This window comes from Bombina bombina, chromosome 6, assembly GCF_027579735.1.
Source record: "Bombina bombina isolate aBomBom1 chromosome 6, aBomBom1.pri, whole genome shotgun sequence".
Classification (NCBI taxonomy): Eukaryota; Metazoa; Chordata; class Amphibia; order Anura; family Bombinatoridae; genus Bombina; species Bombina bombina.
In genome coordinates this window covers 880,999,601-881,017,893 of record NC_069504.1, presented here as the reverse complement: position 1 = coordinate 881,017,893, position 18,293 = coordinate 880,999,601, and the positions used below count along the sequence as shown (strand labels likewise).

General features: G+C 39.3%; 1 protein-coding gene across 3 annotated transcripts in view; it reads right to left on the bottom strand.

Moving 5' to 3' along the window:
* The window catches only part of LOC128663841 (chloride channel protein ClC-Kb), a 437,573-nt gene that overhangs the window by 183,540 nt on the left and 235,740 nt on the right, over positions 1 to 18,293 (bottom strand). The gene's annotated exons all lie outside the window — the stretch shown is intronic.

Genomic DNA, 18,293 nt, shown 5'->3' with positions numbered 1-18,293 from the left:
TTTAAACAGTTTTATTGTGCATATAAAATAAAGATACAAGGGAGTGGAGGCGCAGCTCCAGTTTTCCATTTACAATAATAACTGTAGGTTTTGTGGATAGTATGTAAGACTGATATGATATTTATTTACATAGATTGTGGAATAATTAAAAAAGGAGAAAGAGGGGAGAGAAGGAAGAAAGAAAAAAAAAAGAGAAGAGAAAAAAAAAGGAAAAAGAGTGAGGGCTCCCGGCCCGCCCATGCCCCAGATGTTTGTGTAATTGATGTCGAAATGTATAGGGTCCCATTACCAGTAAGTTGTGAATTTGGATGTTACGCTTATGACTTTGTTTAGGCTTTGTTATGTAACTTGATTTACTTGTGTTCGTTTTGGACGTAGGTAGTCCACAAATGAGAGAACTCTGCGTAAGAGTCCATTTTATCATTTTTAAGGAAATAATACTCTTCTAATTCTATGAGTTCTGAAACTTTTTTAATCCACATGGTAACTGATGGAACTTCTCTACTCCTCCAATTTTTAGCTATCAGGACTTTGATTCCATTAGTCATAATTTTAAACAAGTGAATGTATGGTTTATATTTGAGAGTGGAGGGGGGTTTGTGTAGAAGCCATATCAGGGGGTCAAGTGGCAATTGGGTGTCCAGTATGATTTCTATTTCAGAGATGACTCTCCTCCATAAGTTTTGAATACTATTGCACCACCACCACATATGGGCAGTGTCACTATTTACATGGCCGCATCGCCAGAATCTATTGCTTTGAGATCGAAAAAGGCGGTGTAGTTTTTTCGGAGTGAGATACCACCTGTGCAAAAGTTTAAAATTGACCTCCAGAATGGAGGATGAGATTTAAGACTTCTTTGTAGCTTGGAACATTTTTATAGGGGGGAGTTTGTCCTGTGGGCGTGTGAGTTAAGATCTTATAGATGATGGACAATGTATGTCTCAGGGGGGGAGGGCGAGTGCACAGGGATTCAAAGGAGGTTAAAGGTCTGACCATGTTCCCATAGTCTGGGTGTGTGGTAATAAAGTGGGCAGTCTGTCTGTAAGTGAACCAGTCAGCAAAACAGTTTAGCCCCTTTTTTACTAACTGACTTTGTGAGAGTAAGGATTCATTTTCGGTTAGTGCATATACTACGAGGTCTCTGTTCAGAGTTGTTGTGGTGGATTGTGTGGTGAAGGGCCTTACCGTGAATTCCCCATTTTCGATTAGGGATGTCATGGGTGAGGGTATTGAGGAGATGTAGTGTGTTGTGTTAATTGTGTGTTCCCAGACCTTAAGGGTCTCCTGTATCATTGGGTTGTCTGTTCTAATTAATTTGAATAGATGTGGGCTGCTCCAACATAACCTTCCCAGGTGCGGCTTATTCATTATTAAATGCTCTAGTGGGACCCATCTTTTATGGTTGAAATGGATGTTCCAATCCACTAGGCGTTGCAGAAAGATAGCTTGACGGTAAGCTGCTAGGTTTGGGACTCCCAGGCCCCCTTGTGCTTTTGAAATTTGCATTGTTTGTTTACTAATTCTGGGCGGTCTACGGTGCCAAATGAAGTCGCTGAATGCTTTCTGGAGGGACGGGAGGTATGTTTTGGGAAGGGGTATTGGTAAGGTCTGGAGGAGGTATAAGATACGTGGGAATATGTTCATTTTAATCGTGTCGATGCGACCTAACCACGATAGCTTTTTGGATCCCCACGATGAGAGATCACATATTATATTGTGTTTAGCAGGTATATAGTTAAGGTGGAAAATATCCTCTTGTGAGGAGGTCAAGTGTATTCCCAAGTATTTCAGTGAGTGAGTGCACCAGGTGAATGGGGAAATCTCTCGTGTGGCTACTAGTGAGGGGCCAGACAGATTTATGTTTAATATTTCCGATTTGGACATGTTTATTGCGAAATTGGACAGGGATTTGAAGAAATTAAATTCGTTTAATAAGTGAGGAATTGAGTGTTCGGGGTCGGTGAGTGTGAATAACATGTCATCGGCAAACAAAGACAGAACATACTTCTGTTCCTTAATTGTAACTCCTGTTATCAGGGGGTTTCGTCTGACCCCGGTTGCCAATGTTTCAATCACACAGGCGAATAGGAGTGGGGATAGGGGACATCCTTGGCGTGTTCCGTTATTAATTTGAAATGGGGAGGAAAGAGTGCCATTTACTAATATTCTCGCGGTGGGTTGGGAGTATAGGGAGAAGATCCTGGTAAGGATCTTTGTGCCTAGACCCATGTGGGTCAATGTAGCTCGCATGAAGTCCCAGGCAACACGGTCAAAGGCCTTTTCCGCGTCTGTGGATAAAAGGACAGAGGAGATGTTGTTATGCTTAGCATAATGTATTAAATTTAAGGCCCTGACCGTGTTGTCTTTCGCCTCTCTTCCTGGCACAAAGCCGACCTGGTCCAAATGGATCAGGTCAGGGAGGATTCCGTTTAATCTATGAGCCAGGATCTGTGCAAAAATTTTAATGTCGGTATTCAGTAACGATATGGGGCGATAATTGTTAGGTAAATCTTGGGGTTTATTAGGTTTAGGGATTAATGTTATATGGGCTACTAGTGCGGTGGCAGGGAATGATTTACTCTCATCTATAGATTGGAAGTATTGTACCATATATGGATTTAGAATCTCTTGAAAAGTGGTGTAATATTTGTGGCTAAAGCCATCTGGTCCAGGTGATTTCCCTGTGGGTAGGTGTTTCATAGCTGACTGGAGCTCAGCTAGTGAGATGGGGTTCTCTAATTGTTCTTTTTGTAATTCGTTAATATGTGGTAATTTAAGTCTGCTAAGATATTCCTCTATTAGTTGTGATCTAGTTAAATTATGGTTCAAATTTCTGGGATTGGTGGGTTGTATATTGTATAGCTTTTGGAAGAAGTTTTTGAATGTATTGGATATGGTTTGGGTGGAGAAATGGGAGATGCCCTTTTTGTCTTTAATCTACATGATGAACCTTTGGTATGTTTTCTGTTTGAGGTACCTGGCTAGCAGTCTGCCTGATTTGTTCCTACCCTCATAGTGTTTTTGTTGGGAATAGAGTGCTTGTCGTTTGTGTGTCTTGTCAAAATGTGAGGCTAGTTTTTGTTTGTGTTCCGTAATTTCTTCGAGTAGATTTTTGTCAGTCGGGTTTTTTTTATGTAAATTTTCCAGCTGTTCTATTTGTGAGACTAGAGAGATCGTGAGCTCTCTTTGTGCTTTATTATGTTGTGCTTTAATGGCCATTAGTTCTCCCCTAACAACACTCTTATGTGCTTCCCAGAGGGTGTGCATGTTTGTCTCAGGTTGAGTGTTATGTTCAAAGTATTCCGTAAGAGTGGTTGTCAATTTGGAGATCACACCAGTTTCTGTTAATAGGTGTTCATCAAGTCGCCAGACAAAATCTCTTATAGGTTTAGAGGGCCATGTCATTGTACATATCATAGAGGCATGGTCAGACCATGTGATCGGAGAGATTGTGGCCGAGTTGAATAGTGATAAGCCTCCAACATCTGCAAACACATAGTCTATTCTCGTGTAGATCTCATGTGGGTAAGAATAGTATGTATAGTCTCTAGTCTGAGGGTGTAAGGTTCTCCATACGTCATGTGCTACAATTTTCTCGAGATGCGACTTAATTTTTGAGATTTGTGAAGGTGATGTGGAGGAATGTCGGGATGAGCAGTCTAGGCTAGGGTTAAGCGCTGTGTTTAAGTCTCCGCACATTATGAGTGTCCCCTTCTGATGGTCTAAGATTAGATTTTTAATTTTCTTCATGAAGGAGTGTTGTGCTGTGTTAGGGGCATACACTGAAACTAATGTTATAGGTCTCCCGTAGAGAAGACCAGTTAGGAGGAGGTATCTGCCTTCTCTGTCTCTAAGTGTTTGTAGTGGTGTAAAGGGAATATTTTTCTTAATTAGGATTCCCACCCCTTGTTTTTTATTATGGCAATGTGATGCCCAAAAGCATGTGCCAAACGTGCGTGCAAAGGTGGTAGGTTCCTTTCCTTTACGGAAATGAGTCTCCTGCAAGAAGACAAGGTCTGCTCCCTGTCTATGAAAATCTTTAGAAGCCATCGTTCTCTTACAGGGTATATTTAGTCCTTTTGCGTTAATTGAGTATATTTTTAAGTTGTTACCGGAATGGGGTTGTGTTTTACAGTTAGCCATTATCTAGTTTATGGATGTCTGACGTAGGTCGTGAGGTTATTAAAATGTCTATTTGTGATGTTGAGCGTTTGTGTGTCTGGGTACAGGACGGGCCGGGAGCGCCCTCACATGGCCTAAACATCAGGCCATGTGATAATGAATTAACTTCAAAAAACAAATTTAAAACACGAATATAAAATAACATAAACAGTGGAACCAAAAATTCAAGAAAAACCAACATTAACAGTCGTTGGATAAAGGGGGGTAGCATTTCTCATCTATCACTAGGTTCCTCTAATAGAACATTAGGGTATTATACACTGTTAGCATGATTATAGATTCTCCTGCCATCAGTTATTACAGGGGCTATATCTATGTATTATATATGCCAGTTAGAGAAAGAAGGCTAAAAATGTGGGCACATTCAGAACGCATCACTTAGTAAAAAAGGGGGTAACTTGAGATATTTAACGTGAGAGAGGTTAGGAGCATATATATAATAATCAAACATTTTAACCATGATAACATCAACTTCAAACCAACAACACTAAACTACCCCATCCTCATCCCTCAACCTCTCAGGTAGTGCATCATGTTCAGCGTCCGATCACAGTTACAGCGGGTATAATAGGTTAGTTTTGAGCCCGCATTTCCAAACAACATAGGTCTTATGTTAGTGTGATACAGACACCGAGCAGGAGAGGGTGAGGGGGGAGGAGAACAAATAGGTCTATCTAGAAAGTAATAACTTTAACAGTTCTATTCACCACCCAAACCAGGTCAGTCCCAAATAGGTCCCAAGGTTCATTTCCCTTTAGGTCAGGTAGCTTTTTAGCAATATTAGCAATATACTTATCAGTTCCTGGGAAATAAGGTCCATTTCGGTCTGAACTCGATATTCTTCAGGGTGTCAGGGTACTCATTGCATTAAACGTGTGCATGAGACTAGGGCGCTGCGGTATCTATTTTTTTCTTCTTGCTAGCTTGATACCATTGTGATCTTTGTGGCTAGGGGTTTGACTGGTCACTCGAAGAAGGTGCATCCAGATCTTTAAGGAGTGGTTGTGGAAAGGAGATGTTTAGGCCCTTTGAAAAAGCTTCTAGGTCATCGGGATCTTTGTAGATATGTGTCTTGCCTTCTTGTTGTACTATAAGGCTGAAGGGGAATCCCCATCTGTACTTCATTCGCCTCTCTTGCAGGACTTGGGTAATGAATCTTATTCCCTTTCTTCTCTCAATTGTTGAGGGGCTAATGTCCTGAAAGACTTGTATACTGTAGGCCTGGAATTTAATTTCTCTTTGTAGTCTAACTTGCTTCCATATTGCCTCCTTGTCTAAGTAGGTGGTGAATTTGATGATAATATCCCTTGGTGGATTGGGGGGTTTTGGTACGGGTCTCAGCGCCCTGTGTGCGCGCTCCATAGAGGCTTCAGATAGTTTGAGGGAAGGGACAATATACTCAAAAAGTTGTAGCAAGTAGGAGATAAGGCTGTCCTGTGTCACTTCTTCTGGAACCCCTCTTATCCTCAAATTGCTCCTACGGCTCCTGTTATCCAGGTCTTCAACTTTAAGTTGAAGTGTTTGCATTGTGATGTCTTGTCTCACCATTTGATGATTGGAATCGGAAACCATAGTGTTTAAGGTGTCTTGACCCTCCTCCAGGGTCTCTATTCTTTCCCCCAGTTCGTTAATGTTCTTTTTTAGGGAGGACATTTCTGTTTTGATGAATGATTTTAGGTCTGCTAGGTCAGACTTAGAGGGTAGTTGTGAAATAGTTTTCTGTATCAGGCTAAGTTGTTGTGACTGTGGTATGGATTCTTGCTCCGGTAATAAATGTGAGTCCGTTGGTGGTGAATCTTTAGTACCATCAAGAGCGTCAATCTCCTGCTTGTGAAAGAAGGAGGACATGGTGGTAGTAGCTGTTGTGGATGATTTCTTATCCGCTTTGGGTTTCTGCCTTGATGCCATTGATATAACAAAGTTATCCCTTCACCAACAGCCAGTTTTCAGTCACTGGTGTTTATGAGGATGAAAGTTCCTTAATGTAATGTGGCACCAGTTCACTAAATAGGTAGGTTGCTATCTCTGTTGGCAACTGCGGTCTGTCCAGGGAGAGCGGTTTAGGTCTGCAGGCCTCAGTCTCTGGTTTGGTATGGTTAGATAGCTACCTTAAGATCGATCTCAAATTTCCCACAGCGATCTGGTGCTGATGTTTAGGTCGTTCTGCCTTTTATGTGTGTTAAGTGAATTGGGCTGCAGTCTGAGGTGTATCTGCGAGTCACCTTGTTTATCCGGTGGGGCCGCGCCATGTGGGAGCTGTAATGGCGTGCGGCTGTATGTGACGTTCTGCTCGACTGTCTGAGCCTCAAGTCCGGTGATCGCTGCTTCGGTCCGCCAGTGTGGATTAGTATCTCCCCGCTGCTGAAATGAAGCTGGATCCAGGGCACAAGCGTGCCTCTTGTAAAGCGGAGCTTCCAGCCGAGTGAGTATAGGTGCGGTAGTGCGTTATCAAAGTTCAGCGTTTCTTCAGCTGGTAGTTGTCTGGTCCGGTCACCAAACAGTTAGGTCCATGGCACAAGAGTCTCTAATTGATTTTAAGTCTATTGTTGCCCTTCAAATCTCCATAATGGAACCTGTGTGTGAGAATATGTTACGGAGTAAAGTTAAAGTGCAGCCATGTTCCTGCACGGCTACGCTCCGCCCCCGTGTTGTGATTTTTTTTTAACCCTTACACTTTACTTCAAGAGGCCTATTTATTAAAGGTCTGTCGGACCTGATCCAACAGTGCGGATCAGGTCCGACAGACCTCGCTGAATGTGGAGAGCAATACGTTCTCCATATTCAGCATTGCAAGAGCTGCTGGTGCAACGCCACCCCCTGCAGATTCGCAGGGGGGTGTCAATCAACCTGATCGTACTTGATCGGTTGAATTATGGCGATCTTTGTCCACCTGCTCAGAGCAGGCGGAGAGGGTTATCGAGCAGCAGTCCACAGGGGCCCTCAAAGCTCCATTCGGAGCTTGATAAATGGGCATCCAAGTCTCAACCAGTGCTAAATATTCTAACAAAGTTTCAACTTTTGCTTGAGCTAAAAATGATAACTTTCAACTTGTAATAACAGCACTAATTATCATGGTTGCAATATCCATTGAAATGTAGGTTGCACTAGAGCGATGTCAGCCGCGCTAATCCTACTCTGGTAAATGGGATTTACCATAGACTTATAATATCAAGTTGCGCTCTAATGTTAGCGCTATCCAGCGATATTGCTTATCACGTACGGCAATATCATTAGCATGCCACTTGTAATCTGGCCCATTGTCTCTTGTTAGGAAGAACAAAAGTTTATTCACTGCTTTGAAATTGATGCATATTCCAAAAAATTTCCAAGTTCTTGTCACTAATCTAACTTAACTTTAGATTTTCATTAGAGAATGTCCCTTTTGTATTAATGTCCCTTGATTACTATTGGCTAGATTACGAGTTGAGCGCTATTTATTGCACTCGCTTGTGCGTTAAAGTGATGGTAAAGCTTAGCTGATCAAATGCCATATAGGGGCATATTTATCAAGCTCCATACTGGCGAGCCTTCCAGATTTTTTTTTTTTTTTATGGGTGCAAAAGAGCTGTTTGTAAAAGAGCTGATTGCCCTTTAAAGGGCAATGCCCATACAAATGCCCCTTTAGGGGCAATGGGTAGCTTAGGTTTTTTTAAACTTAGTTTTTTTTTATTTTGGGGGTTTGGTTGGGTGGGGGGTAATTAGAATTTTTTTAAGGTAAAAGAGCTGTTAAACTTAGGGCAATTAAATACATACAGAGAGAAGTGCACTCACAGGAACGAACAACTGGCTCAAAACCATTGTTAGCCTGTTTTGTGGCGATTTACCACCTGGGTGCAGCTTTTTAGCCCAGTAATGCTTTTCACAGAGTAGAACTTTCATGTAGTATATCAGTCTGATCCTGTCTATTACGGACAGTCCAGCGCCGAAATACCAGGCAATTTCCCTCTGAACAAGGAACACAGCAACCCCAGACGATCGTTTCGGCCTTCATTGGTCCTCATTAGTGAGGTGTAGCCATATTCCTCTAAGCACTCTGAGCAAGGAGTCCACATCTGGTTGCCCCTTTTTCCCATAGGGAGACTAAATACACACAGAGAGAAGTGCACTCACAGGAACGAACAACCGGCTCAATACCATTGTTAGCCTGTTCTGAGGCAATTAACACCTGGGTGCAGCTTTTCAGCCCAGTAATGCTTTTCACAGAGTAGAACTTTCCTGTAGTATATCAGTCTGATCCCACCTATTACGGTCAGTCCAGCGCGCAAAATACCAGGCAATTCCCCTCTGAACAAGGAACACAGCAACCCCAAACGATAGTTTTGGCCTTCATTGAGCCTTGTCGGGGCAATGCCCTACAAAAGGCCCCTTTAAGGGCTATCGGTAGTTTAGTTTAGATTAGGGGGTGTATTTATTTTGGAGGGTTATTTTTATAGGGGTATTAGATTAGGTTTAATTTTTTTTATTTTTGATAATTGTGTTTATTATTTTCAGTAATTTTCAATAGACTGCCCTCTGGACAGGCTTCTCACCTAGTTAATATATATTTACAATTATATATTTATGTTTTAAATCATAAAAAGAACACGCAAAAAAACCTGTTTAATTTCTATACACTGATTAAAATAATAAGCATTATACATGAAAATGCATATTATTTTAACATAGTATATACAGTACCCTCCACTAATAGTGGTACCCTTGGTAAATCTGAGCAAAGAAATCTGTAAAAAAAATGTCTTTATTGTTTAAAGGGACACTGAACCCAAATTTTTTCTTTCGTGATTCAGAAAGAACATGCAATTTTAAGCAACTTTCTAATTTACTTCTATTATCAATTTTTCTTCAATCTCTTGCTATCTTTGTTTGAAAAAGAAGGTATCTAAGCTTTTTTATTGGTTGTGTACTCTGGACAGCACTTTTTTATTGGTGGATACATTTATCCACCAATCAGCAAGAACAACCCAGGTTGTTCGGCAAAAATGGGCCGGCATCTAAACTTACATTCTTGCATTTCAAATAAAGATACCAAGAGAATGAAGAAAATTTGATAATAGGAGTAAATTAGAACGTTACTTAAAATTTCATACTCTATCTGAATCACGAAAAAAATAATTTGGGTTCAGTGTCCCTTTAACCTTTTCATCTTTTGTTCACAAAAATACTCTGTTCTCATGGATATCAAACAATTGCAAACACACACACACACAAAAATCTTTCTTAAAATAGAAGAGAAAGAAAAGAGAGGCAAAAGAGAAGAAAGGAGAAATGAGAGCAAGAATAGAGTAAAGAGAGAGATTTTTTTCTGTGGTACCTTTTTACAGTAAAAAGGAAAAGTGATCCTCAATGGATAAGTTTATTCAAAATTCAAAAGATAAGTCTCCAGCTGTAATGGCAGCTAAAACTAGGGATAGAAATAAGAATAAGAATATAACTGAATCTACACAAGAGAATTTAGATAGCTCGAACACGCCACATGTAAATATAGACACACAAATGTTAATAACCCAAATTTCTGCTATATTGATGCCACAGTTTGATAATCTCAGGCTAGAAATATCAATGGTATCGAATGAGTTAAAACAGTTTAATGCGAGAATAGGAGAAATAGAAAATAGAATTTCGAACTTAGAGGATCAACTGACTATTAAAAGTAATAGGATTGAAGAATTAACCGGACAAATTGCAAAATTACAAGATAGAGCAGATGTTGCAGAAGATAGATCAAGAAGAAATAATCTAAGATTTATTGGCATATCTGAAAAATATGTAAATAGAGATTTAGAAGTACTTATTACCAAAGAAATACCAAGGAAACTGGGTATACAAAGGGAAGGATCAGAAATTATAGCTGAGCGGATACACAGATTGGGTTTAAGCAAGCAATACTTGGGTGAAGACCCTACTGATAGATCCCGCACTAGGCCAGTGATAGCAAAATTCTTGAACTATAAGGACAAAGTTGAAATCCTAAAATACTTTAAAAAACTTTCAGAACCTTTTCTGTTGGATGACAGAAAAGTCCTTATCTTTCAAGACTTTTCACTGGAAACCTCGAATAAAAGAAAAATAATGTCACAGTTGTGTTCGCAATTTATTCAAAAGGGGTTCCAGGCATATGTAGTCTATGCTGCTATCTTGAAAGTACGAGGTAAGGATGGCTCTAAGTCCTTTCAGAACAGTGAAGAAGCTAAACAATATTATGTCACAGTTTGTCAGGATTCATGACTTAACTGTGAACAGTGTTAAAAATTTAATTAGTATGGGTATGTTTTTTTTTTTTTTTTTATCAGCCTTCACAAGACTTAGGATACCTCTAGTAGTTAAGGGAAATAATGGTGGTTGGCAGTCTGTTTAGAATAATATCATGACACGGGGTATAAGGAACTCACTAGGTTTTGCCTCGTGGAATGTTGGTGGTATTGTGTCTCCTATCAAAAGAAAGACAATCTTAAAGCATCTTAAAAAATTAAATACTGATATTGCTTTTCTTCAGGAAGTTAGATTGACGGCAATAGAATTAGCTAAATTAAAAGTTAACTGGGTAAAAGAAGTAGTTGCCACTCCATGCTCAGAAAGAAAAAAGGGCGTATCTATATTATTTGGTAAGAATCTAGAATACAAAATTCTCGAAGTTAAAAAAAGATGACAATGCACGTTATATTATTATTGAAATAGAAATAAAAAAAAAGATTTATACATTGTGTAATGTCTATGGCCCAAATAATTTGGACTTGGAATTTTGGAATAAATTGCAGGTATTATTGTTAAAGTATACTGAAAAAAAATCTAATAATTGCTGGTGATTTTAATTTAACATCTAGATTCCCAATAGATAGGAAAAGCACAAAAGGTAGGAAAAAGGATTCCAGAATATCGAAGGAAATGAGAATCCTGCATACATTTAAAAAATCATTGAAAGTCTATGATATTTGGAGACTCCAATACCCAGATCTTAAAAGATTCACATGCTTATCAAAATCGCTAGAATCAATATCGAGGATTGATCTTTTTCTGATATCTGAGCCCTTGCTGTTGGCCGACCCAAAGGCAGACATAAAAGATGTGATTATATCTGATCACGCACCTATTACTCTAGAACTTACTCTAGAGGAAATATTATTAAGAGGTCCCAAAAGAAACTTTTTTCACTTCCCGAAATACATGCTGAAAAATGCAACTTTTGTAGCTATGTTGAGAGAAAAATTGAATATTTTTTTAAATTTGAATAGAGAGTATTTAGATAGGGTAGAAATACTGTGGGAAACAGCTAAAACAGTGTTAAGGGGAGAAATAATAAGCTTCATGGCCACATTTAAAAAGAAAAGAAAGAGAAGGGAAGAACAAGTAACAAATCAAGATATAAATTCTTACAATAGATACCTATCAAGTGCTACAAAGAATAATTGGTCTAGATATACCCAGGCAAAACAAGAAAGGGACACATTTTATACACAAGAGACTATTAGAGAAGATCTCAAAAGTAAAACAAAGTTCATGAAATTTGGAAATAAAGCAGGTAGTCTCCTAGCGAAAGTAGTTAAATCTGAAAAAAAAACCTAATATAATATCGGCAATAAAAGTAGAAGATACATATATACACGACCCGCCAGAAATAAATAAGATCTTTCATCAAATATATTGCAATTTTTATGGTGCACGTGAGTTAGACAGCTTGAATAAGAAGCGGTTCTGGGATTCAATAACTACCCCCAAAATAACACTGGAAGAAGCCAATACAATTAATCAGCCTATTACGGTAGAAGAAGTAGAAACAACAATCAATAAGATTAAATTAAATAAAGCACCCGGGCCGGATCATTTACCAGCCGAATTTTATAAAATATTAAAAAAAGAAATTGCACCATATTTGACTAAATTATATAATTTGTATTATTCCGAGAATTCTATAATGTCAAAGAACTTCACTAAAGCAATTACAATTTTGATATATAAAAAAGGAAGGGACCCTGAGAAGCCAGATGCGTATAGACCTATTTCCCTACTAAACGTGGACTATAAGATTTTAGCAATAATAGTCGCGGAAAGATTAAAAAGGATAAAAGAGGATGCATGTCAGGGTTACTGCTTGCTAATGATCTGTCCCTTTAAGAGCCTCCTATATCAAGCACTTCCCCCCAGCACTCATTGCTGGTTAATTGAGAAAGGATTCACAGCACAAGCGTGACACTGAGAGTTTTTCCTCACTCTCCAACAGCCTCACAATTTCTTATTTGAAGACATACTGTTAACATCTCTTATTTTTCATTCCTACATCTAGCAGCTCTACTACTCAATTCAACACTGGAAGATATTACCCACTGTATGGAAATCAAACTAACTCGACATCAAACCCTGAAGCATTTACAAGGTAACAGGATTCAAGCAGCTTCAGACACAGCACAGCAAGTAGCGGTGACGTCATCAGCTGCAGCCGCAACCGCTCTCCCTGTGAGTACCACGCTGCTGTTCATAGCAAACGGACAAGTAACAAACTCCTGCGTTCTCAGGTCAGACCTAATTATTTCATTATTAATCGTTATCCTTACTTAATTTGATGAACTTTACATGGCTAATCAAGGAATACTATATTTTACGTTACTGCTTAATTTGAACTGTTAGCATTATCAATTGCCCTGAAAGAAATACAGTTTATGAAGTTAATAAACTGTCACTTATTGGGCAAATAGTAATACATTATATGAAGCACTGACAACGAATTCATCAAGCTTCTTTTATGTTACAAATCTACTTTTGAGGCAATTGTTGGTTCTTAGTTACAAAACAAAATTAAAGGCTTGTTCAAATTGCTACTATTACAGACTATTACAGAATTAACCAGCCATAAGGAAGAAAGGATTTAGTGTTTGTGTACACAGAATTATCCTATACCAAACATATACTCTCAACAGCAATTATGGAACAAGATCTTTTAAGTGATAAAGTTCAAGTCCTGTCAGACAGATTAGAAGCTCTATCAGGTTCTTTCCATGAATTACAAGTGGAAAATCAGGCTTTGAAGGCCTGCTTAAGAGAGACTCTGGCACCTAAACCTGCAAGTGCAGATTCTATCCCTGAACCTATGGTCTCCCCCCCAGAAAAATTCTCTGGTGACCGTTCAAGATTCAGAGAGTTTAAAAACTCCTGCATGTTGCTTTTTCAATTAAAGCCACGTACTTATCCCACAGAAAGATCAAGAGTGCTCACTGTGATATCATATTTGAGGGGGGAACCTAGGGCTTGGGCTGACTCTTTTTTTGAAAATGATGATGAAATACTGGGATCTCTAGATGAGTTCTTTGATCAAATGTCAGCATTATATGATGACCCTTTCAAACAGGTCACAGCTGAAAACTTACTTAGATCTTTAAAACAAAGAAAGAACCCAGTGGAGTCTTACATCACACAATTTAAAATTTCTGCCCGCGATTCGGGATGGAATGAGGTCTCCCTTAAAACTCAATATCGTTTAGGGTTGTCTGAGGATATAAAGGATGAACTCTCACGCACAGGTATTCCAGATTCATTGGAAGATTTCTTTTCTCTCACTATTAACATAGATAGACGGCTTAGGGAACGCCGCTCTGAAAAGGCTAGCGGTACAAAAAGTTTTCTCTCCACTCCTGTTTATCAAACTAAGGAATCACCGCAACCTATGGACATAGGCTTTATGAAGGGTCCCCTCTCCTCTCAGGAAAAGACTAGGAGGAAGTTGCATAGTTTGTGCATGTATTGTGCCTGCCCTACACATGAAGTAAAGGACTGCCCAGTTCTGGCTAAGAATAAGAAGGGTAGGTTGCCTAACATCTCTGAATCCCTGTTGATGAAAACCATTAAACCATCATATTTAACTATCCCTATTATTTTACAGTGGGATCAAATCAGGATAACAACTGAAGCTATCCTGGACACCGGCTCATGTAGAAATTTTGTTGATTTTTCTTTTGTGAAACAGAATAAAATACCTCTGGTCTCTAAGAAAACTCCAGTCTCTGTGAAGGTCATTGATGGCTCTTTTTTAAAATCAGGTCCTGTCACACACCAAACTACACCTTTACAGGTAATATCTTGCACACACATCACAGAAACACTCACTTTTGATGTCATATCTTCACCAATGTTTAATGTAATCCTTGGTATAAATTGGTTTTGTAAACACAAACCAACTATAAACTGGAATGACCTCAGTTTATCTTTCCCTCATCTCACTCAAAATAGTGAGACATCATCAGATTTAATTATGCTACAGGTTGAGGATAATATTTTACCCAAACAATATGCAGACTTCTCAGATGTTTTTAATAAAAAAGAAGCTGAATGTTTGCCCCCTCATAGGGATTACGATTGTCCTATTGATTTACTCCCAGGAGTTTCAATTCCCTATGGACATATCTACCCCCTTTCAAAACCAGAACTAGAACACCTTAAAAATTATATCGATGAGAACCTCCGAAAAGGTTTTATAAGACCTAGTAACTCTCCTGCAGGTGCAGGCATATTTTTTGTTACCAATAAAGATGGCACGTTAAGACCAATTATCGATTACAGGGAATTGAACAGGCGTACCAGAAAAAACAGGTACCCCCTACCTTTGATCCCTGAATTAATTGAAAGATTAAGGGGGGCCTCAATTTTCACGAAATTGGATCTTCGAGGTGCCTATAATCTTATACGAATGAGAGCTGGCGACGAATGGCTCACTGCTTTTCGGACTAGATATGGGCTATTCGAATATACAGTGATGCCATTCGGTCTGTGCAATGCCCCAGCAACATTCCAATGCTTAATCAATGATCTTTTCAGAGATATTTTGGATGTATATGTTGTTGTCTATTTGGACGATATTCTAGTTTACTCACAAAATTTAGATCAACATAGAATGCATGTTAGAGAGGTTCTCACTAGGTTACGAAAAAATAACCTATACGCTAAACTAGAAAAATGTATATTTGAATCAAATAATATCTCTTTTCTGGGTTATAACATCTCCCCTGAAGGAATCAAGATGCAAGATGACAAGGTTCAGGCCATTCATAATTGGCCAACTCCTCAATGTAAGAAAGATGTTCAACGTTTCCTTGGCTTCTCAAATTATTATAGGAAATTCATTCCTGGATTTGCTGCTATTACCAAACCTCTTACTGAACTCACCAAATTGAATCATCCTTTCAGGTGGACAAGCCATACTCAACAGGTATTTGACCTTTTAAAAAATAAATTCACTACAGCACCCATTCTCCAATACCCGGATTTAGAAAAGCAATTCATCCTGGAAGTTGATGCTTCTGAGTTCGCAATAGGGGCAATCCTCTCTCAAAGGAAATCATTCAAAGACCCCTTACATCCGGTCGCATTCTTCTCTAGATTGATGCAACCAGCAGAGTTAAATTATCCAGTTGGCGAGAAAGAATTACTTGCAATAAAGTGTTCCTTCGATCACTGGAGGCACTTGCTTGAGGGCGCAACACAACCAACTGTCATATATACTGACCACAAAAATCTGCAATATCTTCAGTCTAATCGAACCCTATCCTCCAGACAATTACGCTGGAGTCTTTACTTCTCTCGTTTCCATTACATCATTACCTACAGGCCTGGTACAAAAAATGGCAAGGCTGACGCCCTCTCTAGACAAGGTCCTAAACCTATAATACCATGCATTCCTACTACTGTTGTCCCTAAGGACTCTATCATTGGTGTTATAACAAGTCTAACTACAGTGATAAAAGATGCTACTGCTATTGATCCATCAGTACCTCATACAGATCTTACCTACAATTCTGATGGCTTATTCTATAAGGACGGGAAGCTATACATACCTCCAAATCTTAGATCTTCAATCTTGAAAACAGTTCATGAGTCCCCCCTTGCTGGACACATGGGAAGGGATAAAACTCTGGATTTACTTAAGAGATCTTTTTGGTGGCCTACTCTTAACCTCGATCTCAAAGAATATATTTCTAAATGCGTTATATGTGCAACCTCCAAACCTTCTAAACAACTCCCTGTGGGTCTTTTACAGCCTTTACCTGTACCACAAGTACCCTGGGAGGCGGTATCCCTGGACTTTATCGTGGACTTACCTGTCTCTAATAAATACACCACTATAATGGTTGTCACCGATCTATTCTCAAAGATGGCACATTTCATACCGGTTACCTCCCTACCCACTTCCAAGATCACCAGTGAATTGTTCATTCAAAACATTGTAAGACTGCATGGAATACCTAAAACCATCCTTAGTGACCGTGGAACCCAATTCACATCTAAGTTCTGGAGAAATTTGTGTGCTGCTCTGCATATAGAACAAAAACTCACCACTGCTTACCATCCTCAAACGAATGGGCAGACGGAGAGGGTGAACCAGTGGCTAGAACAATACCTACGTTGCTTCTGCTCTCACCAACAAGATTCATGGGCCACCTACTTGCCCCTAGAAGAATTTGCCTATAATAATAATAAGAGTTCCACAACTGGCACATCACCATTTTTTGTAAATTATGGTTTACATCCAAATTTCACACTACTTCCGAAGATTGACACCCCATGTCCTCAGGTGAATGATCTGGTTAATGACATTTCTGCCAACTTTTCTTCAATTCGTGAACATATTCTTCAGGCACAGGCATCACAACGCAGGTACTACGATCTTCGCCACAGACCTAGTCCTCAATATTCCGTAGGACAACAAGTATGGCTCTCCACTAAGAACCTCAAGATACCTTATCCTTGTAGGAAACTAGGTAAACTCTTTTGAGGTCCTTACCCTATCGTCAGGGTAAATGGTCCAACAACAGTTACACTCCAACTACCATCAACTTTTAAGATACATCCGACTTTCCATGTGTCTCTTATTAAACCTTGCAACCTACCCATATCAAATATTACATCAGAAGACCCAATACCTTCTGCTACCCTTGATTGCCAGTATGAGGTTCATAGCATTCTGGATTCTAGACTCCGTCGTGGGAATCTTTTCTATTTGGTTCATTGGAAAGGTTTTGGCCATGAAGATGATTCCTGGGAGCCTGCCTCGAACATATCTGCTCCACGTCTGATTTCTCTCTTCCATAGACGTAACCCTGATCGTCCCAGGCCTTGAACCTCGCTGTGGTTCTTTTTGTGGGGGGCTCTGTCAGGGTTACTGCTTGCTAATGATCTGTCCCTTTAAGAGCCTCCTATATCAAGCACTTCCCCCCAGCACTCATTGCTGGTTAATTGAGAAAGGATTCACAGCACTAGCGTGACACTGAGAGTTTTTCCTCACTCTCCAACAGCCTCACAATTTCTTATTTGAAGACATACTGTTAACATCTCTTATTTTTCATTCCTACATCTAGCAGCTCTACTACTCAATTCAACACTGGAAGATATTACCCACTGTATGGAAATCAAACTAACTCGACATCAAACCCTGAAGCATTTACAAGGTAACAGGATTCAAGCAGCTTCAGACACAGCACAGCAAGTAGCGGTGACGTCATCAGCTGCAGCCGCAACCGCTCTCCCTGTGAGTACCACGCTGCTGTTCAAAGCAAACGGACAAGTAACAAACTCCTGCGTTCTCAGGTCAGACCTAATTATTTCATTATTAATCGTTATCCTTACTTAATTTGATGAACTTTACCTGGCTAATCAAGGAATACTATATTTTACGTTACTGCTTAATTTGAACTGTTTGCATTATCAATTGCCCTGAAAGAAATACAGTTTATGAAGTTAATAAACTGTCACTTATTGGGCAAATAGTAATACATTATATGAAGCACTGACAACGAATTCATCAAGCTTCTTTTATGTTACAAATCTACTTTTGAGGCAATTGTTGGTTCTTAGTTACAAAACAAAATTAAAGGCTTGTTCAAATTGCTACTATTACAGACTATTACAATGCAGCTTTAATAGCCATAGCTGCAGAAAAAGCTTTTGATGCGGTGCAGTGGGATCATCTTTTCACATCACTATCCAAGTTTGGTTTCTCAGGCTCCTTTATAAATTATATCAAAGCAATATATAATAATCCGATATCTGTAATTTCAGTGAATGGAGTGGAATCTGCAGATATTGCTCTGAAAAGAGGTACAAGACAAGGTTGTCCCTTGTCACCTTTT